The sequence below is a fragment of the Cherax quadricarinatus genome, chromosome 21 (genome assembly GCF_038502225.1).
Source record: "Cherax quadricarinatus isolate ZL_2023a chromosome 21, ASM3850222v1, whole genome shotgun sequence".
Lineage (NCBI taxonomy): Eukaryota > Metazoa > Arthropoda > Malacostraca > Decapoda > Parastacidae > Cherax > Cherax quadricarinatus.
Window position 1 is genome coordinate 44,959,427 of NC_091312.1, and position 25,154 is coordinate 44,984,580.

The following is a 25,154-nucleotide window of genomic DNA, read 5'->3' on the forward strand; positions in this document are numbered from 1 at the left end:
AATGGGAATGACAGTCTTATGAGCTAAAAGCTCGGACTCAGGCACCTACCCTACCCTAGAAGGGTTAGGCATGGTGTCGATCACATGCGACAAGTCCTTAAAATATTATTAACTTCAGTTGCCTGTAAAAATTATTTCTCCAGTATTTAAGTATAATATTTAGTTATTTAATAAAAGCAAAATATTATCTATTCCTTTAACTTAAAAATTATTAAGTGTTTGAATAGTTCTTAAAAAACAAATACGTTTTTAATACCTCGATAATAATAATAATTAATAATAATACTGTAAGACAAAATAACTATTTAAGTTTCCCTTAAAAAATTATTTTTTTTGAAAGGCTGTAAAAGTAATAATAATTATTTGAGCAGTAAAACAATTATTTTTGTATCTTGTAAAACATTAAGTAATTTGAACACCATTTACGAAGGAGGTTCTTGAAGTTCATTATTATATGTGAACCCAGGTAGTCGTCACAAGACACTGATAACATTATATGTGAACCCAGGTAGTCGTCACAAGACACTGATAACATTATATATGAACCCTGGTAGTCGTCACAAGACGCTGATAACATTATATGTGAACCCTGGTAGTCGTCACAAGACACTGATAACATTATATGTGAACCCTGGTAGTCGTCACAAGACACTGATAACATTATATGTGAACCCTGGTAGTCGTCACAAGACACTGATAACATTATATGTGAACCCTGGTAGTCGTCACAAGACTCTGATAACATTATATGTGAACCCTGGTAGTCGTCACAAGACACTGATAACATTATATGTGAACCCTGGTAGTCGTCACAAGACACTGATAACATTATATGTGAACCCTGGTAGTCGTCACAAGACACTGATAACATTATATGTGAACCCAGGTAGTCGTCACAAGACACTGATAACATTATATGTGAACCCTGGTAGTCGTCACAAGACACTGATAACATTATATGTGAACCCTGGTAGTCGTCACAAGACACTGATAACATTATATGTGAACCCTGGTAGTCGTCACAAGACACTGATAACATTATATGTGAACCCAGGTAGTCGTCACAAGACACTGATAACATTATATATGAACCCTGGTAGTCGTCACAAGACGCTGATAACATTATATGTGAACCCTGGTAGTCGTCACAAGACACTGATAACATTATATGTGAACCCAGGTAGTCGTCACAAGACGCTGATAACATTATATGTGAACCCTGGTAGTCGTCACAAGACTCTGATAACATTATATGTGAACCCTGGTAGTCGTCACAAGACGCTGATAACATTATATGTGAACCCTGGTAGTCGTCACAAGACACTGATAACATTATATGTGAACCCTGGTAGTCGTCACAAGACACTGATAACATTATATGTGAACCCTGGTAGTCGTCACAAGACACTGATAACATTATATGTGAACCCTGGTAGTCGTCACAAGACGCTGATAACATTATATGTGAACCCTGGTAGTCGTCACAAGACTGATAACATTATATGTGAACCCTGGTAGTCGTCACAAGACTGATAACATTATATGTGAACCCTGGTAGTCGTCACAAGACACTGATAACATTATATGTGAACCCTGGTAGTCGTCACAAGACACTGATAACATTATATGTGAACCCTGGTAGTCGTCACAAGACACTGATAACATTATATGTGAACCCTGGTAGTCGTCACAAGACACTGATAACATTATATGTGAACCCTGGTAGTCGTCACAAGACGCTGATAACATTATATGTGAACCCCGGTAGTCGTCACAAGACACTGATAACATTATATGTGAACCCTGGTAGTCGTCACAAGACGCTGATAACATTATATGTGAACCCCGGTAGTCGTCACAAGACACTGATAACATTATATGTGAACCCTGGTAGTCGTCACAAGACGCTGATAACATTATATGTGAACCCTGGTAGTCGTCACAAGACGCTGATAACATTATATGTGAACCCTGGTAGTCGTCACAAGACGCTGATAACATTATATGTGAACCCTGGTAGTCGTCACAAGACGCTGATAACATTATATGTGAACCCTGGTAGTCGTCACAAGACGCTGATAACATTATATGTGAACCCTGGTAGTCGTCACAAGACACTGATAACATTATATGTGAACCCTGGTAGTCGTCACAAGACGCTGATAACATTATATGTGAACCCTGGTAGTCGTCACAAGACACTGATAACATTATATGTGAACCCTGGTAGTCCTCACAAGACGCTGATAGCACTATGTGAACCCTGGTAGTCGTCACAAGACGCTGATAACATTATATGTGAACCCTGGTAGTCGTCACAAGACACTGATAACATTATATGTGAACCCTGGTAGTCGTCACAAGACACTGATAACATTATATGTGAACCCTGGTAGTCGTCACAAGACACTGATAACATTATATGTGAACCCTGGTAGTCGTCACAAGACACAGATAACATTATATGTGAACCCTGGTAGTCCTCACAAGACGCTGATAGCACTATGTGAACCCTGGTAGTAGTCACAAGACGCTGATAACATTATATGTGAACCCTGGTAGTCGTCACAAGACGCTGATAACATTATATGTGAACCCTGGTAGTCGTCACAAGACACTGATAACATTATATGTGAACCCTGGTAGTCGTCACAGGACACTGATAACATTATATGTGAACCCTGGTAGTCGTCACAAGACGCTGATAACATTATATGTGAACCCTGGTAGTCGTCACAAGACACTGATAACATTATATGTGAACCGAGGTAGTCGTCACAAGACACTGATAACATTATATGTGAACCCTGGTAGTCGTCACAAGACTCTGATAACATTATATGTGAACCCTGGTAGTCGTCACAAGACGCTGATAACACTATGTGAACCCAGGTAGTCGTCACAAGACTCTGATAACATTATATGTGAACCCTGGTAGTCGTCACAAGACGCTGATAACACTATGTGAACCCAGGTAGTCGTCACAAGACTCTGATAACATTATATGTGAACCCTGGTAGTCGTCACAAGACGCTGATAACACTATGTGAACCCAGGTAGTCGTCACAAGACTCTGATAACATTATATGTGAACCCTGGTAGTCGTCACAAGACACTGATAACATTATATGTGAACCCTTGTAGTCATCACAAGACGCTGATAACACTATGTGAACCCAGGTAGTCGTCACAAGACTCTGATAACATTATATGTGAACCCTGGTAGTCGTCACAAGACGCTGATAACATTATATGTGAACCCTGGTAGTGATCACAAGACGCTGATAACACTATGTGAACCCAGGTAGTCGTCACAAGACTCTGATAACATTATATGTGAACCCTGGTAGTCATCACAAGACGCTGATAACACTATGTGAACCCTGGTAGTCATCACAAGACGCTGATAACACTATGTGAACCCTGGTAGTCGTCACAAGACGCTGATAGCACTATGTGAACCCAGGTAGTCGTCACAAGACACTGATAACATTATATGTGAACCCTGGTAGTCATCACTAGACACTGATAGCACTATGTGAACCCAGGTAGTCGTCACAAGACACTGATAACATTATATGTGAACCCTGGTAGTCATCACAAGACGCTGATAGCACTATGTGAACCCAGGTAGTCGTCACAAGACGCTGATAGCACTATGTGAACCCAGGCAGTCGTCACAAGACACTGATAACATTATATGTGAACCCTGGTAGTCGTCACAAGACACTGATAACATTATATGTGAACCCAGGTAGTCGTCACAAGACACTGATAACATTATATGTGAACCCAGGTAGTCGTCACAAGACACTGATAACATTATATGTGAATCCTGGTAGTCGTCACAAGACTCTGATAACATTATATGTGAACCCTGGTAGTCGTCGCAAGACTCTGATAACATATATGAACCTTGGTAGTATTACCTGGGTGGTATTAGTACAGCTTAGTGGCATCCTGGGTGGTAGTAGCACAGCTTAGTGACATCCTGGGTGGTAGTACTGCAGCTTAGTGGTATCCTGAGTGGTGGCACTGCAGCTTAGTGGCATTCTGGGTGGTGGCACTGCAGCTTAGTGGCATTCTGGGTGGTGGCAGTGCAGCTTAGTGGCGTTCTGTGTGGTGGCACTGCAGCTTAGTGGCATTCTGGGTGGTGGCACTGCAGCTTAGTGGCATTCTGGGTGGTGGCACTGCAGCTTAGTGGCATTCTGGGTGGTGGCACTGCAGTTTAGTGGCATTCTGGGTGGTGGCACTGCAGCTTAGTGGTATCCTGAGTGGTGGCACTGCAGCTTAGTGGCATTCTGGGTGGTGGCACTGCAGCTTAGTGGCATTCTGGGTGGTGGCACTGCAGCTTAGTGGCATTCTGGGTGGTGGCACTGCAGCTTAGTGGCATTCTGGGTGATGGCACTGCAGTTTAGTGGCATTCTGGGTGGTGGCACTGCAGCTTAGTGGTATCCTGGGTGGTGGCACTGCAGCTTAGTGGCATTCTGGGTGGTGGCACTGCAGCTTAGTGGCATCCTGGGTGGGTGGTGGCACTGCAGCTTAGTGGCATTCCGGGTGGTAGTACTGCAGCTTAGTGGTATCCTGAGTGGTGGCACTGCAGCTTAGTGGCATTCTGGGTGGTGGCACTGCAGCTTAGTGGCATTCTAGGTGGTGGCAGTGCAGCTTAGTGGCGTTCTGTGTGGTGGCACTGCAGCTTAGTGGCATTCTGGGTGGTGGCACTGCAGCTTAGTGGCATTCTGGGTGGTGGCACTGCAGCTTAGTGGCATTCTGTGTGGTGGCACTGCAGTTTAGTGGCATTCTGAGTGGTGGCACTGCAGCTTAGTGGTATCCTGGGTGGTGGCACTGCAGTTTAGTGGCATTCTGGGTGGTGGCACTGCAGCTTAGTGGCATTCTGGGTGGTGGAACTGCAGCTTAGTGGCATTCTGGGTGGTGGCACTGCAGCTTAGTGGCATTCTGTGTGGTGGCACTGCAGCTTAGTGGCATTCTGTGTGGTGGACCTGCAGCTTAGTGGCATTCTGGGTGGTGGCACTGCAGCTTAGTGGCATTCTGGGTGATGGCACTGCAGTTTAGTGGCATTCTGGGTGGTGGCACTGCAGCTTAGTGGTATCCTGGGTGGTGGCACTGCAGCTTAGTGGCATCCTGAGTGGTGGCACTGAAGCTTAGTGGCATCCTGGGTGGTGGCACTGCAGCTTAGTAGCATTCTGGGTGGTGGCACTGCAGCTTAGTGGCATTCTGGGTGGAGGCACTGCAGCTTAGTGGCATTCTGGGTGGTGGCATTGCAGATTAGTGACATCCTGGGTGGTGGCACTGGAGCTCAGTGGCATCCTGGGTGGTGGCACTGCAGCTTAGTGGCATCCTGGATGGTGGCACTGTAGCTTAGTGGCATCCTGGGTGGTGGCATTGGACCTTAGTGGTATCCTGGGTGGAATATATACAGCTTAATGGTATCCTGGGTGTAAGTGTAGCAGCTTAGTGGTATCCTGGGTGGAAGCATAACAGCTTAGTGGTATCCTGGGAAGTATAACAGCTTAGTGGTATCCTGGGAAGTATAACAGCTTAGTGGTATCCTGGGTAAAATATAACAGCTTAGTAGTATCCTGGGTGGAATATATACAGCTTAATGGTATCCTGGGTGTAAGTATAGCAGCTTAGTGGTATCCTGGGTGGAAATATAACAGCTTAGTGGTATCCTGGGTGGAAGCATAACAGCTTAGTGGTATCCTGGGAAGTATAACAGCTTAGTGGTATCCTGGGAAATATAACAGCTTAGCGGTATCCTGGGTGGAAGTATAACAGCTTAGTGGTATCCTGGGTAAAAGTATAACAGCTTAGTGGTATCCTGGGTGGAAGTATAACAGCTTAGTGGTATCCTGGGTGGAAGTATAACAGCTTAGTGGTATCCTGGGTGGAAGTATAACAGCCTAGTGGTATCCTGGGTGGAAGTATAACAGCTTAGTGGTATCCTGGGTGGAAGTATAACAGCTTAGCGGTATCCTGGATGGAAGTATAACAGCTTAGCGGTAACCTGGGTGGAAGTATAACAGCCTAGTGGTATCCTGGGTGGAAGTATAACAGCTTAGTGGTATCCTGGGTGGAAGTATAACAGCTTAGCGGTATCCTGGGTGGAAGTATAACAGCCTAGTGGTATCCTGGGTGGAAGTATAACAGCCTAGTGGTATCCTGGGTGGAAGTATAACAGCTTAGCGGTATCCTGGGTGGAAGTATAACAGCTTAGTGGTATACTGGGTACAAGTATAACAGCTTAGTGGTATCCTGGGTGGAAGCATAACAGCCTAAATAGTACTGGTTTTGAAATAAGCTGACGTAGGCTACCAGTTCTGATCTTGTACATTCAGCGGTGTTAATTACATCATTCTTAAAAAAAATCTATGGAGACAAAAGGAAAGAATATAATGCAATGATCATACGAGAAAGGAAGACGACACAGGAATGAAAAGCAGAAACAAGAAACAAAAGTATCCAGGGAATATTTAACACTGAGAGAACAAACAGAGAAGAAAATCTCGCGGTATTCAAGGATAGTGAAATATTTGGACAACAAAACCCATCCAGTTCAAGTGATTTTCTGTACTGACACAAGAAGACATGCTAGGGAAAAGAAATCTTCCTTACTCATCAATGTTGTTTTAAGATGTAATTTTGGCAGGAAGGTTAGTCCTAGTTAGTACAGCAACAGGCAATGCAAACTCGATTTTATAACAAAATTTACGATATAAAATTTACACACACACGCACACACACACCTGGTCCAGCAACTGGCTTCTCAATTTAACCCCGCCAAATGCAAACAGAGTATAGGCTAGGTGGCCAAAGGCTGCAAACCTCTCTTTTAGGGTGAGCATAACACCGAGCACGTCTCCGGAAGCACACATCAACCAGATAACTGCTGCGGCATATGGACGCCTGACAAACCTGAGAACAGCGTTCCGATACCTTAGCAAGGAATCGTTCAAGACACTGTACACCGTGTACGTCAGGCCCATACTGGAGTATGCAGCACCTGTTTGGAACCCACACTTGATCAAACACGTCAAGAAATTAGAGAAAGTGCAAAGGTTTGCGACTATGTTAGTTCCAAAGCTGAGAGTTATGTCCTACGAAGAAAACTTTAAGGGAAATCGTCCTGACGACATTGGAGGACAGGAGGGTCAGGGGAGACACAATAACGACATGCAAAATATTGCGAGGAACAGACAAGGTGGACAGAGACAGGATGTTCCAGAGAGGGGACACAGACACAAGGGGTCACAATTGGAAGCTGAAGACCCAGATGAGTCAGTGGGATGTTAGGGAGTATTTCTTCAGTCACAGAGTAGTCAGGAAGTGGAATAGCCTAGCAAGTGAGGTAGTGGAGGAAGGAACCATACATAGCTTTAAGATGAGGTATGATGAAGCTCATGAGCAGGGAGAGAGAGGACCTAGCAATACTCAGTGAAGAGGCGGTGCCAGGAGCCGAGTCTCGACCCCTGCAACCGCAATTAGGTGAGTACAATTAGGTGAGTACACACACACACACACACACACACACACACACACACACACACACACACACACACACACACACACACACACACGAAGATCACAGAAAACAAGTGATATCACAATATACAAAACAACCACTGTGAAAAATAGTGAAATTCCAAGCGCTTTCGTGATTTCTCAAGTTATCAAGGACCTTCAAAAAATATTAGAACATCAAAAGGCTACATAAGGCTGATATATCACCTGACGATCCAGTCGGACATTACACCCGTCCATTATGATGCGGGTGAGATGCTCCAGGACTTGTCAAACATACCTCGAATCTGATTTGTATAATCCTAAACCAATATCCATATTAAAATCAAAACTTTTTTAATGAAGCTTAATTCAATTATATTTGTCAACCACAAACTTGCAAGACACAACTCCTCAACCTTTTAAAATCAATCTCTCACATGAATGAACTCTTGTCTTGTTCTGATGTTCTTGTAATCTTAGCTCAAGGCTTTTTCCAGTTTGACTAATAAATATTAATTTTTTTTACAGGGAACTAATAGACACAGCCGTCATAATTTTAAAATTCTTAGGTAGAGAAGGTATATCAAGAAGGTTTTCATGGTAAGGGAGAACCAACATATTCTTGGTTCAATACGACTGTTTGTTATTCTTTGAATTGTAAAATTATCAGTTAAGTATTTATGGTATTTTAAATCAATAGATGATTCATAAATGTTCAAAATTTCTTCAATTACGAAGAATAATAGTGCACATAAGAATAGTTATATGTAAGTTTTCTGTATATTTTGAATTTAAAATCATGGTTTCCTTTAATAATTAAGACATCTAAAAAAAGGCAAAGAGTTATTTTGTTCAAACGTAAGAGTAAAAGTTATGGAATGAGCAAAACATCAACATATCTGTATCAATTAGCTCTATTGGGAAGGAGTTTGTTAAACAGTTTTGTTCCAAAATATTCCATGACCTTAGCAATTTGTACATAGAATATTCTGAAACTAGATTTCCTAAATTCCCTCCCAACATTACTAAGAGGTACGGGTGCTCTGGTGGCCTGGTGGTTAACGCTCTCGCTTCACACGGCGAGGGCCTGGGTTCGATTCCCAGCCAGAGTAGAAACATTGGACGTGTTTCTTTCCACCTGTTGTCTATGTTCCCCATCAGTAAAATGGGTACCTGGGTGTTAGTCGACTGGTGTGGGTCGCATCCTGGGACACTGACCTAAGGAGGCCTGGTCACAGACCGGGCCGCGGGGGCGTTGACCCCCGGAACTCTCTCCAGGTAAACTCCAGGTATGTTGATGATATTTTCTCTAATGCTTAAGAATATAGATATAAACCATTTCCTTGTTAAATTAATCCAAAATATACAGAAAAGAAAAAAACAAGAAATAACTGTTGTTATGTGCGCTATTATTCTTCACATGATGACACAGTTCAAATTTCTATGTTATTTCCCATGTTTTTGAGAACTTTGAACATTTGTAGCCCAAGTTCATAAATGAAAAAATTTTGAAGATATATGAAATAGCTAACGATCAAAAATACCCAAAATACTTAACTGATAAAGTCTGTAAATGTGACAGAAAAATTTAAAATATTTTAGTTGTCTTTTACCATGAAAACCGTTTTAATATACCTTCCTTGCTTAAGAATTTTAAAGTCAAATTTCCATTTTAAAAATTTTGATACAGTAAAAAAAAATCTGATTAAAAATTCCCCCAATTATGCTGACGGTTGTGTTTACAAGATTCCTTGTAAAAAATTAACAAGGTTTATTAACTGGGAAAGGTTTGAACTAAGATTACTACAAAAAAATATGGCATTAGAAGTGCACAAGAGTCTAATGTTGCGTTTATTCATGTGAGAGATATTTACGACGAATTAGTTTTCAAACGGCCGAGAAAGTTGTATCAAGTATGTCTCTGGTTGACGGAAATAAAATTAAATCAAGCTTTATAAAAATAAAGCTTTGATTTTAATATAAATATTGGTTTATATAGGCTAGGTTGGACTGTTGTCTATTATTATAAATTAACTAATTATGATATGCCTGAAAGATTAACAAAAAACGGTCACCCATTTGACGGTATTAGCAACACATTCACAAACTCTTACCCAGACACACAACCCAAGATTCACAACAATAATCCTTACTTGGCCAGGCTCGCGATCCCACCCTTACCTCCACCTCTCCATAACTTCCCCACTCAGCTTCCCCGAACTCCATCACCACCTCTCCCGACTCAGGGAGAGGTCAGGGTTAATAGATCAGATTAAGACAATACAAGAGGAGCACTACAGTGAGTCCATCCGCCCATGCAGGTAAAAGAAAGGGGTGGGAAGAAAGGGAGAACAAAAGAAAGACTACAGGAGCGGTGCAAGTCGTACTATTGTGGGGATCTGGACGATGCAAGCCATGGGTCTTGCCAGGGTGTATATCCCCTGTTATGGTCAGTATTGTTGGAGCCCTCAAAGGTAGAGGGTTTAGGACATCTGCTATTATTTTTCTCATTGTCTTGAGTTTCTTTGTCCCATGAGATGAGAATGCGGGTTACGGTACATTACACATACATTATATGTCTCGTGAATCCTGCCTGCATATTAATACTCCTTAAGGAGAGTAGGTAAATCTCTGGCAGTGTTACCCATATTAACCTTGTCACACGCAGCACATGGTTAAACATTAGACTCCTACGGTTTTAGAAGATATATTATATCTAATAGTTCAGATAGTTTCTTTGGTGGTCTTGGCGGTGACTACTGATGCTGCGTAAACAGTGGCTTTGCGGAGCACAAAGGAGGATGTGTTTGCCCTGTCAAAATAACCGTACGTTCAGCCTCTGTTTGGTTCCTTGCACTGTTCTGCATGCGTGGAGCCTTCTGTTTGCAGCAAATAACGAAATTTTAGGCTAACAAAGATATACTCGATATATTCTTGTTCATTGTGTGAATATGCTTCACTGCTGATTCTGAGAGTGCGAAAGAACTCTCTAAAGCTACAGAAGAGAAGTAAATGTTAGCAAACAAGGCATATATTAGGAACCATTTTAGTTTTCAACCTTATTATACATAGAGTAAGTTCAAGTGATACTCAGGATAAGCAGCAAGGAAGTGAGGTCATCTGATGGCCGTGTCACAGTATGGTTGTCATGCTGACCAAGGTAGTGGAGTTGAAACTTTGTGCTCTCTCTGTGATGTTTATAACTGCTTTTCAAAATGCTTCCAGGCACCGTCTTCACCTAAGTTCAAGTTCGGTGATGATAAACTGAACTTTGCACCGGTTCATCAGATGATCCATGGTGCTTGTGTGTCCCACAAGCACTGCTTTGGTTGTTCCAGCTACACACGTGCTTATGTTCACTTTAATCCATCCTAAATGCTCCTACCATTTTCCCTTATTTCGAATCAAAGTGTCTACAAGGTAGAGCTGGGGTAGGTAGATGGAACGCAGTCTCTTGTTAGCGTTTTTATGGATGTAGTGAATACAGTAGCCATGTTGACGTTGCTCCTGGTAAGAGGAAGATCATTGTTGGTTATGTGGCCACATGGAAGCACGAATTATTTCTTGGTGGTAAGCTCAGTATGAGTAACGTTCAAGATGGATTATGCCCTACAGTCGCGAATTATAAAAAAAAAAAAACTTTAAGTGGTGACATGTGAAGGCTTGTGTAATGTCAGTGAATACTTTCTCGAGAAATTCAGAATTAAAAATGGAAGGGCTCACAGAAAGAAGCCGATTACTGCTCTCTGTGTGTTGTGATAAGAATAAAAGTGTACGAGGTCATCCTAGTAAGTAAGCTTCCTGCACACTTTTATAAGTAAGAGTGTCATTGTCTGGTGTCCTATAAAGAAGGACGTAAAGGACGGGGCATTTATTTTCTGTTTCGAGCATCAAAGTGAATATGATGGTGGGTTCGACTATATTGATTCTGTTGGGAAGGATATTCGTAGACGTCGCAGCGTCTTAGATTACCAGAGCGTCGTCAATATACAGTAACTAAACTGTGGTACTGGAAATGCTGGAAGGTAACCCCTTAATTTTGAGGGTTCTCTATGAATTTGCGGGTTAATACACAGATAACCTGCACGTACGAGACTGAAACTTATGAGGTTTCAGTACGACTTTGCCCATTAGTCACTAGTGACTAGTTAATGGACCAAGTCGAACCGAAATGTCATAAGTTTCAGATTTTTACGTGTAGGTTATGTGTGTATTGATCCAGTCACGGTGTTGTGCCTTTTTATTCTCAGTGTAGGCTAATGTAATACTGAAGAGAGCTTCCCATGCGAAAACGTTGTAGTTGCTGTCCTCGTATTTAACTAACGCTATGAAGTTCTGACGAGGTGGTGGGTAGTGTCTCTCGTGTTCCGTCGTTTGAACGCATCTTCAGCTGCGTTGGCAGGGATGTTATTAAGCAAAGATGTTACATCCAAGGAAGGCAAATGTTTCTGATGTTCGTGCAGAGGTGGGACAGGTCGCCAGACTGTTTCAGATTGACTGATAGTATCCAGGATTTCGTTAAGATACTTGGTGAGGTGATCACTCAGCTTATGCGGAGCACTACCTTTGTCCAGTGTCATGGGACGGATAGAAATATCACGCCTTTTTTTTTTTTTTTTTCTTCGGTAGGTAACAATGTTAGGTGACAGGACACAAGTGCAACTAATGAGACATTTTATTGTTGCCACAACAAAATGTCGCATTATTTGCACTTGTGCCCTATTACCTAACATATTGTCGGTAATTCTACCAACATTATTACAGGTCATAGTATCGAGCCAGTTTAGGCTGTCCAGAATTTCTTTCCTCGTGCAGATTTTCGCAGAATTCTGCGCGCTCTATTTGATGCTGCCTAAGAGAAGTGGTTGTGAAATAAGCTGCTTCGTTTGTCATCAAAATGTTGACTACTTTATTATTAAAGTTATTGGTATTGGATCTCTACTCCTTCCTTGTCAGTAGCGGTAACAATAATGTCGTCATTGATGGAAAGTCTTTGAGTGCGTGGATATGTCGTTTAAGGATTACTCCTCCGACGGCTCCTAATCGATGGCTGCAATAATACCTTGAACATGTCTTTTGTGGAAGTCGGAAACCCCGAAGAGGCGATTCCTAGTAACAGCATCAAGGAAGGATGGTGATCAACTTAAGGCATAGACTGAGAGCCTCTCTATCGGTGAGGGTTAGTGCTCTAGAAGACAAACTGGCAATATTCTTCGACTGTCCCATACTACTCCAAAAACTGTGTTAATGCACAATGTCTTATTTACTGGAGGGTTTAAATTTCCGTAGGATATTTGCGGTAGTAATTTTGCCGAGTTAATCATTACACTTCCTGAAGTAGGCGTAAACAGCGGGAATGAAGGGCTTTCTGGAAACAATAATGTATTGTGATGTGGATCTGGGTATGACCATCCAGGCGAGGCAGTCCTCAACGATGATGTGTCACTTGTGTAAGATGTGACTTCAGTAAGAGAAGCAGATACCCTATGTATACAACGTCCATCGTGTGTTGTGGTGTCTGACCTTATAAAACTATTTTTCTTACACATACCTTGACTAACAAGGACCCAGGACAGAGAAACGCTTTAAAATGAATGTCTTAAGCGTTTGACAACATTACAAGTGTACATCTTCATGCTCTATACACAAGGAATTCCTAGTAAAACACCGATAGACTTTTCATTTTATCAACTTAGAAGACTTTTACATAAGCTCCAACTTGAGAGCCACTATGGTTAATAGCGATAGATATGTTATTCTCAAAAGGGAAACCGTTCACAAAACAATGATAGACCTACTTAGTAGGTACAGCGCCTATGAGACCATCTCGCCTCAAACACTACAGCAGAACGCTGTCACGCTCTATCCAAGGCAAGAAATAGTGTTATCTCCTGCCTGCCAACCTTCAACTTGCACATATTTATGAGCTCCCGAAAAACCTTGAATCGACTATTCCTTTACGATCTGTCACGTCAGGCACTGGGAGATCACCGCCCAAACCTGCCTGTATGACTTAAAATCGCTGAAAAATGTTAGGCATTATCATCCCATAACACATCACATGGTGTAGATATGTCGACAACATCTTGGTCATAATACCTCTTTAATTTAAATCAACTCAGCCTCAGAACCATGAATGCAGTTTACTTTTGAGGACGAGAGAGATTACTCTCTACCTTTCTCAAATGTACTTTCGCCAAGGTGAGTGAATACTTGAAATGGACTGTCTAGGGAACACTGCTGGTAGAGCCGAGCTCGTACACTCATACCTACCAGAACCTCAGAATATGCAGCTAAGAATTTTTGCGTAGCGAGCAAGAATATAGCGCGAAAATTTTGACAGTCTTCTCATTTTTTTTTTCGTATGAAGACAAACCTTCACATTTACATAACATTGCAGGGAGTCAAACAGAAACTGAACGTAGCGGTTATTCTACCCACGAGTTCCATGGACACCACTGCGTCCAATATGGACGCAACAGTGGTCATCACCAAGATCACCAAAGAAATTGACTGAAGATTTACCTACCCTCCTTCGGGAGCATAAATATGTTGGCAGTATTGACAAGACTAATAATACCTGCATAATTCACCGTAACTCACATTCCCGTCTCTTGGCATGGGACAAAGTTACACTAATTTTCCAAGACAATAACAGAAATAAGCACAGATGTAAAGCTTCGACCAATATACTCACCCACACAACTGACCATAACAGTGAGATGTTCTCCCTGCCCAGTCCCAGGGAGAACATCGTCCCTGATCGTCACACAACTGTAGCAGTGCTCCTCTAGTCTTCCTGCTCTTACCTCTTTCCCTGAATGTTTAGTAAACACAAAGTTCTAAATAATTTCGGTGTATGTTTTCTAAGTTAACATTAGATTGTCTTTTGTTGCATGATGACTGGTTTAAGATAGTTATGTTAGTTAATCCCCTCAAGGAAGGTTCCTTGATGTTGGTGAGGGGCTCTTGATTTAGGGAATTGGATCTGTGCTCCAGTTCCCCGAATTAAGCCTGAATGCTTTCCACATCTCCCCCCCCCCCCAGGCGCTGTATAATCCTCCGGGTTTAGCGCTTCCCCTTGATTATAATAATAATAAATACGTTAGTTAATATAGTTTATGATACTTATGTTGCAAAGTGTTTAACATTAATATTAAATTTTACTTTGGTGTCCAGGAGTAAGCCTAGTAGTATTTTACCGTTTTTTCTTTTATTCTGTCGACCTATTTGTTAATTATTGTGACGTATCACTGAACATGCATTACGATCTATCATGTAGCAGGTCATGACTTGGCCAAATTAAGTATTAGTGTGTTGGTTGTCTGTGTGTGGATATATATACAGATCGTCATTTGTTTCGTTTACGGTGACTGACTCAGAATTTTCAAGACAAAAGAATATTTGCTTGAGTAGTTGGGCGGCATTAGATAGGTCACTGATATACACAAGAAATAGGAGAGGGGACAGAATGTTGTCTCGAGAGAGTAATAACTTGTATTGGTAAAGGTAGACAGAGTTTTACCAAAAAAATTAAGTATTAGAGCCTGTTAGATAAATTATAATGTAGTAGTAGTAGGAGTGATGTCTGAAGTCTGTAATCCATCAGTTTCCAGATGAACTTACTGTGGCAACAATGTCAGTATCCTTCAGTAGGTCAATAAATATTTCAGTTAAGTATTTGTTTTTATCAGGTGAAACATAGATTAAGTCTAGTGTTTTTATTAAGGCATCTTTTATACTCGTGTGAGACCTGAAGCCGTAATCTTGTGCTTGGCTTTTATAGGAAAATTGTTGTTCATATGTAATTTTTTAATAGATTTTTGACAGTATTGGTAAGTCTGAAATTCGTCTATAGTTGTTTATACAGGATGGCTCTTCCGCCGTCTTTGAAGATAGAGACTAGTCTAGCTATTTCGTGAAGGGAAAAGTTTCCGTTTCAAGTTTTTTGAGACGAATATCTACGGCTGCTGACAATACCTGCAAATCCTTACATATAACTGTTGCTTCCTGCAGTTATGGTTGTGTTTGCTAGAAGACAAACTGCGGTAGTGATCCTTGTGTTATTTATTCGTTCCTATTTTAAGTGGGACGATTATGTTCGTGAGACTCGAGAAATCGTGACAAGACGACTGCTAACAAACCACGGTACGGGTGAGGTTAGAACTCACGGCAAGTGAGTCGTAAAACTCCAGGCCAGTGCGTCAACCCCCGGGCCAGCTGTGATTTTGATCAAATGTGTCAGTAGATATATCAGCGAGTCTTGGTGCTTTAGCAATTTAGGATAATACAGTATATACTATTTAAGAAGCTTAAGTCTTAAGAATCATTCGGTTGAGAAATAAATATTTAAGTCACCAGAAAACATTACGTGACTCTACTAATGTTTGGTCGCTTATAAAGTTACCAAGACTGTCATGGAAGTCTCTTGTTAGTGTTGCCAACTCTATATACAGATCCTGTTGTGTTAATTGTTAGGAAACTGAGTCAAGTGGCAATCTTCAATGACGTCACTTGTACATATATTCTTATAATAATCCATGATGAATGATACCAGGTGAGTTACAACTAACCCACAACACCAGGTTATTCACCACTCACAATACCAAGTGATTCACAGCTCAATACCAGGTGATTCACAACTAACCCACAATTCATGGTTAACCACAACTAACCCACAATACCTGGTGATCCACAACCCACAATACCTGGTGATCCACAACTAACCCACAATACCTGGTGATCCACAACCCGCAATACCTGGTGATCCACAACCCACAATACCTGGTGATCCACAGCCCACAATACCTGGTGATCCACAACCCACAATACCTGGTGATCCACAACCCACATTACCTGGTGATCCACAACTAATCCTCAGTACCTGGTGATACACAACCCACAATACCTGGTGATCCACAATACCTGGTGATCCACAACCCACAATACCTGGTGATCCACAACCCACAATACCTGTTGATCCACAACCCACAATACCTGTTGATCCACAACCCACAATACCTGGTGATCCCAACTAGCCTACATTACCAGGCATTTTATAACTAATCCACAATTTGGAAACTGAAAACGACGTTCCTGTTCGCCCAGGATCATTATCGAGACTACATGACAGATGATAAAAACAAGAAATAACAGAGTGGTGGAGGAGAAGTATCATTAATCATACAAGTGACGTTTGAAGCCCCAGAATGTTGAGGTTTGAAGACATGGAAACACCAGTGTTGAGGTTTGAAGAAACAAACACCAGTGTTGAGGTTTGAAGAAGTGGAAACACCAGTGTTGAGGTTTGAAGACACAAACACCAGTGTTGAGGTTTGAAGACGTGGAAACACCAGTGTTGAGGTTTGAAGACGTGGAAACACCAGTGTTGAGGTTTGAAGACGTGGAAATACCAGTGTTGAGGTTTGAAGACGTGGAAATACCAGTGTTGAGGTTTGAAGAAACAAACACCAGTGTTGAGGTTTGAAGACGTGGAAACACCAGTGTTGAGGTTTGAAGACGTGGAAACACCAGTGTTGAGGTTTGAAGACGTGGAAACACCAGTGTTGAGGTTTGAAGACGTGGAAATACCAGTGTTGAGGTTTGAAGACGTGGAAATACCAGTGTTGAGGTTTGAAGAAACAAACACCAGTGTTGAGGTTTGAAGACACAAACACCAGTGTTGAGGTTTGAAGACACAAACACCAGTGTTGAGGTTTGAAGACACAAACACCAGTGTTGAGGTTTGAAGACAAACACCAGTGTTGAGGTTAGAAGACATGGAAACACCAGTGTTGAGGTTTGAAGACATGGAAATACCAGTGTTGAGGTTTGAAGAAACAAACACCAGTGTTGAGGTTTGAAGACACAAACACCAGTGTTGAGGTTTGAAGACACAAACACCAGTGTTGAGGTTTGAAGACACAGACACCAGTGTTGAGGTTTGAAGACGTGGAAACACCAGTGTTGAGGTTTGAAGACGTGGAAACACCAGTGTTGAGGTGTTAAGACACAAACACCAGTGTTGAGGTGTTAAGACACAAACACCAGTGTTGAGGTTTGAAGAAACAAACACCAGTGTTAGGTTTGAAGAAACAAACACCAGTGTTGAAGTATAAAGATGTGGAAACACCAGTGTTGAGGTTTGAAGAAACAAACACGAGTGTTGAGGTATAAAGATGTGGAAACACCAGTGTTGAGGTTTGAAGACACAAACACCAGTGTTGAGGTTTGAAGACACAAACACCAGTGTTGAGGTTTGAAGACACAAACACCAGTGTTGAGGTTTGAAGACACAAACACCAGTGTTGAGGTATAAAGATGAGGAAACACCAGTGTTGAGGTTTGAAGATACAAACACCAGTGTTGAGGTATAAAGACGTGGAAACACCAGTGTTGAGGTTTGAAGACACAAACACCAGTGTTGAGGTTTGAAGAAACAAACACCAGTGTTGAGGTTTGAAGAAACAAACACCAGTGTTGAGGTTTGAAGAAACAAACACCAGTGTTGAGGTATAAAGATGTGGAAACACCAGTGTTGAGGTTTGAAGATACAAACACCAGTGTTGAGGTATAAAGATGTGGAAACACCAATGTTGAGGTTTGAAGACACAAACACCAGTGTTGAGGTTTAAAGAAACAAACACCAGTGTTGAGGTATAAAGATGTGGAAACACCAGTGTTGAGGTTTGAAGAAACAAACACCAGTGTTGAGGTATAAAGATGTGGAAACACCAGTGTTGAGGTTTGAAGACACAAACACCAGTGTTGAGGTTTGAAGACACAAACACCAGTGTTGAGGTTTGAAGACACAAACACCAGTGTTGAGGTTTGAAGAAACAAACACCAGTGTTGAGGTTTGAAGAAACAAACACCAGTGTTGAGGTATAAAGATGTGGAAACACCAGTGTTGAAGTTTGAAGACACAAACACCAGAGTTGAGGTTTGAAGACGTGGAAACACTAGAGTGTTGAGGTTTCACGAATTACTTTTTAGAATCAATAATAACGGGAGAAACAACGATGGTAGCAACAATGATTGATGCATGTCAATCCCAATAAGTGCAAAATGGTGACGCTGGGGTTAGCAGGTTAAAGACTATTTACTGAGTACCATTGGCAGGTATCCTGAACCAACATGAAGCTAGAGAGACATATCAAACCACTATCTGTAAATAAATAAAAGATGAATAATGTCAGTGGCTGATGCAAATGAATGTAAATGGTATGGTAATACCGACAAACTAAGGGACACTTGTGTACAGTTTAGGACATTTAGAATAAATATCACAATACCGTGACTGGAACAATACACAAATAATCTAGCAAAATTGCCGACAGTAAGTTAGGTAAAAGGACACATGTGCAATTAATGGGATACTTTATTTTGGCAAAGTTTCGCTCTCTGGGAGCTTTGTCAAGCCGTTACAAACAAGAACACAGAGGGTATACATGACGCATTTCAGAGCATAGTTCTAGCTGCCCAGACAACTTTTGTCCCGAGTAGGGAAATTAGATCTAACAAAAATGGTCCCAGATGGATAAACAACAGATTAAAAGAGAGACATACATAGGCGTATCGAAAGAGGGGATGGGCAGTTTAGTAATCAATATATTCAGTTAAATTTAGAGAGAGATTAAAAAAAAGAACAAGGAAAGCAAAAAGGGATTATGAGGCTAAAGTCGCAAGGGATTCGAAGACTAACCCAAAAGGGTTCTTTCAGGGATACAGAAGTAAGATTAGGGACAAGATTGGCCCACTTAAGAGTAACTCAGGTCAGATCACTGACAGTGATAAGGAAATGTGTGAACTTTTCAACACTTACTTCCTCTCAGTTTTTACTCAGGAAGATACTAGCGAAATTCCAGAAATAATCAATTATGTAGAAGAGGACGGTAATAAACTATGCATGACTGGGGTAACTAGTGTTATGGTCCTCAGACAAATATATAATTTAAAGCCTAACAAATCCCAAGGCCCTGAAAAACTGTTCGCAAGACTTTTTAAATGAATGTAAAGAGGGACTTAGCATACCTTTGGCTAATCCTTTCAATATATCACTGCAAATTGGCATAGTGCCAGACAAGTGGAAAATGGCAAATGTAATACCTATTTACAAGGCAGGTGACAGGTCCTTAACTTCGAACTATATACCATTAATTAAGCCTTACCTCCAAAGTGGGAAAATTTATGTAATCAATAATTGCCGAGGCAATTCGTAGCTATCTTGAAAGGCATAAATTGGTAAATGAATCTCAACACGGTTTTACAAAGGGGCGTTCCTGTCTTGCGAATTTACAAACTTTTTCACTAAGGTATTTTAGGAGGTAGATCATGGTATTGAATATGATATTGTGTAAATGGACTTTAGTAAGGTTTTCGATAGACTTCCACACCAGAGGCTATTGAGGAAACTTAAGGCACACTGAATAGGAGGAGAAATTTTTTCCTGGGTAGAGGCATGGCTGACAAATAGACAGCAGAGTGTTTGCATAAATGGGGAGATATCAGAATGGGGGCACGTCACAAGTGGTGTTCCACAGGGGTCAGTGTTGGGCCCCTTGTTCACAATTTACATAACGACATAGATGAGGGAATAAATAGCGACACAGGCAAATTTGCTGATGACGCTAAAATAGGCCGTCCAATTCATTCTAATGAGGACATTAGTGCAGTGGTCGGAGAAGTGGCAGATGCAGTTTAATATAGACAAATGCAAAGTTCTAAATGTTGGACAGGAAAATAACCATGCCACATATAAACTAAATAATGTAGATCTTAATACTACTGATTGCGCAAAGGATTTAGGAGTTCTGGTTAGCAGTAATCTTAAACCAAGACAACAGTGTATTAGTATTCGCAATAAAGCTAACAGAATTCTTGGCTACATATCTAGAAGTATAAATAACAGAAGTCCTCAGGTTGTTCTTCAACTCTATATATCTTTGGTTAGGCCTCATTTAGATCATGCTGCTCAGTTTTGGTCAACGTATTACAGAATTCAAATAAATGCAATGGAAAACGTACAAAGGAGGATGACAAAGTTGATTCCATGTATCAGAAATCTTCCCTGAGAGGATAGACTGAGGGTCGTGAATATGCACTCTATAGAAAGGCGTAGAATTAGGGGGGATATGATTGAGGTGTATAAATGGAAAACAGGAATAAAGGGGATGTAAATAGCTTCTTATAAATATCTAGCCAAGATAGGACTCGCAGCAATGGCTTTAAGTTGGAAAAATTCATATTCAGGAAGGATATGGGAAAGTATTGGTTTGGTAATAGAGTTGTGGATGAGTGGAACAAACTCCTGAGTACCGTCATAGAAGCTAAGACGTTGGGTAAATACATGAGTGGGTGTGGGTGGGTGTGAGCTGGACCTGACTAGCTTGTGCTACTAGGTCAGATGCCGTGCTCCTTCCGTAAGTGAAGGTGACCTAACTCGACTAGGTTAGGGCGTTGGCTTAAGCAGGAAGGAGAATTGGACCTGCCTCGCATGGGCCAGTAGTCCTGCTGCCGTGTTCCTTCTTTATGTTCTTAAGTTATGTTAGATGAAAGAGTACGCCTACTGACCCATGTTGTAGGTAGGAGTAGCAGTAGTAGCAGTAGTAGTAGCAGTAGTAGTAGTAGTAGCAGTAGTAGTAGTAGCTGCGGTAGTAGGTGTATTAGCTGCAGTAGTAGTAGCTTTAGTGGTACCTGTAGTAGTTGCAGTAGTAGTTGTAGTAGTAGCTGCAATAGTTGCAGTAGTAGTAGCTACATTAGTTACAGTAGTATAAGCGGTTATTGTTTGAAGGAGAATTCTGGCTAATACCTCCGAAATGACGAAGTTACCTTTATTTGTTTAATGGTGTCTGAAATGGTGATTAAAGATGACTCAAGGTATTAACGTCTGCTTCTTTTATCACTAGGTGAGCGTCACTGAATCTCATTAGATGGTTCAAAGAGTTTCTGGGTTGCACACATGCGTGGTTCAAGCGTCGTTTCTGCAAGCATTGATATATTCATTGAGACGTGTTTGAAGGCTATGTGTTGTATCGCCAACAGTCAATGCAGGTGCTTACACAGGGATTGTGTAAACATCTGCATTGACTGGTTCAAAGTTCTTCACTCTGGTCCTGGTCAGGTTTTTAATGGATGTGTTGGTTGTGATGGCGAGGCAAGTGATGGCTTGGGCAAGTACTTTGGTGACGTTCAAGGCTGATGGGACGGATTATGACTGATTAAAGCGGTGCTAGTATGTGGTGAACTGATGATTTGGAGGACTCTTTTCTTACAGTTCCTTATGTAAAAGGAAGATTGCAGTTCAGTGAAGATTTGGTGTGTGCATGAAAACCCATCAAGAAACTCTGGACTGCAAATTTGGTGTCCTTTTAGGGAAAAATCTGACGATGACGCCTCGTTTGGTCTTAGTATCTTGGCTAGAAGAAGAGTGTGTGCGACAGTTATTGTTTGTACACTTTCTGTAATCTTGATATTTAAGAGTGTTATCTACTTTATAAATAATGACGTCGAGAAATGGTAACCTACCATCGGACTCTTCAAGTGTGAATTGGACGGCCGGTCAAACAGCGTTGAATCTTCTCTGTAGGTTCGGTGCGTCCAAACAGCTTTGAGTAATTACGAGGATGTTTTCCACATGACGTAACCATGCTGGCTATCTTTATTGTTGACTGAAATGTTTTGCTTTCACAATAGGCTTCTTCAGCCAAATACAGAGATAGAAGGAGTGGTTGCGAAGTAAAGATGTCATAAATCCATCAACCTTGGAGAAAAAGTTTTTGAGGTGGTCAGTCCCTCAGCCTGGAGAAGAGTTCAGCTCCATAGTCTGAAGCAATGTGAAGCCGAAGCATAAGAATGGAGTCTTAAATACTGCAGAATGTGAGGTGAGGTCTGGATGACGCAGCAAGAGGCGGGGACCACTAGTACATGTAAGATGGTCAGAATCTGAGAAGCACTGCAGGTCTACTGGTCCATGCTAAGCAGGTCCCTCTGGATTCCAATCCTTCTCACTCATGCTAGTTAAGCGACAAAGTTGTAGATGTCTACCGTACCAAGATACAGTTGTGTTGCTGTTTCTGGCAAGTATGTTAAAACTTGTACATAATTCCGACAACTTGATGAGTAAGACAAGTGTAACAGTTGCACATGTGTCTTACTCTTCAACTTGTCGGTATTATATACCATTTTCAACATGCAAGAACTTGAAGAAAAGAGTCCTCCAAATCATCAGTTCATCACGCACAAATACCACTTTAAACAAAGTCATAATCCTTCCCACCAGCAAAGTTACCATGAACATCACCAAAGTACTTTGCTCAAGCCATCACTTGACTCGCCATCACAAGCAACACATCCATGAAAGTCCTGACTAGGACCAGAGTGAAGAACTTTGAACCAGTCAATGCAGGTGTTCACACAATTCCCTGCAGAGGCTGTGACAATGTATACGTCGGTGAAAGAGCACGTACCCTACAAACACATCTCAATGGACACATCAATGCTTGCAGAAATAACATGAACCACGTATGTGCAGCACAGAAACTCCTCCATCTAATGAGATTCAGTGACTTACCTAGTGATCAAAGAAGCAAACTTCCGCAGACGTAAATGCCTTGAGTCATCTTTAATCACCATTTCAGACACCATTAAACAAAATGAAGGAACCTTTATCATTTCGGAGGCATTAGCCAGAATTCTACTTAAAACAATAAACCTTGCCATCACATAGCAACCTAGTTACCTCCACTCACATTACTACTACTACTACTGTTACTATTGCTATTACAACTACTACTACCTACATGGGTCTGTAGGCCTACTTTCACCTAACGTGGTATCTATATGTATCATCTGCCTCTTTGTACTGTTTTACAGGCATGACTAAGCTCCTGGAGAGCGAAACGTAGCCACAAAATAAAATGTCACATTAGTTGCACATGTGTCTGTCCTTTTACCTAAAAAATAACCCTCTCATAGGAGAATGAAAATTATGTAACTTCAAGTCTTCACAGTCGCCGTCTTGCAGAAACATTCCTTGTACACAACTTTACTAATATGAATCTTAGTTGTGGCTTTGTCTCTGTAGATGCCTTCCTTAATCATTACACTGTCAAATGCTCCAAACTTCCCAACACTCATGACTTGACCTAATCTTTATCTCCTCACCTTACCTCTTCTCCTTTCCTATATTCTCTTTGCCTTTCATTTCTTCTGCCTGGGTGTGTTCTGTCCTGTGCTTTGCCACTGGGTTTTATCCTGCCCTCGTGAACCATTAGATCTCTCCCATTGCTAATTCTACTTCTATTTTTTTTCTCTTGTCTTTAGACCACCTTCACTAATATTTTTACTGTTACTACTACTATTGCCTCTCATTCCACTCTCTGACTCTTGTGTCACTACCACTACTACATTCTTATTACCACGTCTGCCAATAATGCACTATTTAGTACTACCACCACTACTACTACTACTACTACTATCACTACCCCTACCTCTACCACTACTATTGCCATTTCCTCTACCTCCTCTCGTTCTCCCGGTCCCACCGCCCTATCTCATATATACTGGCTTCCTTTCCTCTGCTCTTCTGTGCAACTAGTTAATGGTCCAAGTCGAACCGAAACGTCATCAAAAGTTGCATTTTCCTATGTGCAGGTTAACTGTGTGTTAATGGAAAAGTTTCACCACGAGTAGCTTCATCAGTCCTGATGAAGTCACTCATGACGGAATGTTTCATTTAAGAAATGACCTGAAGTGGCCTGGTGGTTAACGCTCTCGCTTCACACGGCGAGGGCCTGGGTTCGATTCCCAGCCAGAGTAGAAACATTGGACGTGTTTCTTTCCACCTGTTGTCTATGTTCCCCATCAGTAAAATGGGTACCTGGGTGTTAGTCGACTGGTGTGGGTCGCATCCTGGGACACTGACCTAAGGAGGCCTGGTCACAGACCGGGCCGCGGGGGCGTTGACCCCCGGAACTCTCTCCAGATCTCTCCAGATAAGTATCCATTTCCATGGCTGATGTAAAGTTGGCAAGTACTAGAGCAGCATTGATCAAATCTAAGTTTGGAGCACACCAAGACCTTATAAAGCACCTACATGAAGCCAAGCAACGATTATGAAGATTAGAGTCCACACCTGACCAAACTCCCAAAAGTCTCGAGAAGGTTTGGAGATTTGTAGGCGTGGCTGGTTCAGAGGTTGAGAGAACTGAACTACACAAAGGTTAACAGAAATATTCTTCATGTCACTGAAAGAGTGATAGCGCTATGCGGGTAGTGATTACAAAAAAAATAAGTGATAAATATTATGGTGATACCGACAAGATGTGGAAAAGACACTTATGTACAGTACCTTTAATAAATATCCCGAACTGTACACAAGCGTCTTTTTCCGAAAAGCAGTTTAGTGGTACTAATTACGCGGACAAAGAAACTGACATAAGAGACCATAATCAAGGGCATCACTGAAAGTTCAGTTACTAAATGTGTCGCACTGATGACCAGAAAACAGCATCACTGGAAGCCCAACTCCCAAAATTAGGGTGTTGGGCTTCCAGTGATGCTGGAAGCCAGAGTAAAAGTATTACGTAAGAAGAACGAGCTGGATGATGACGCAGTGAGGACAAATCGTA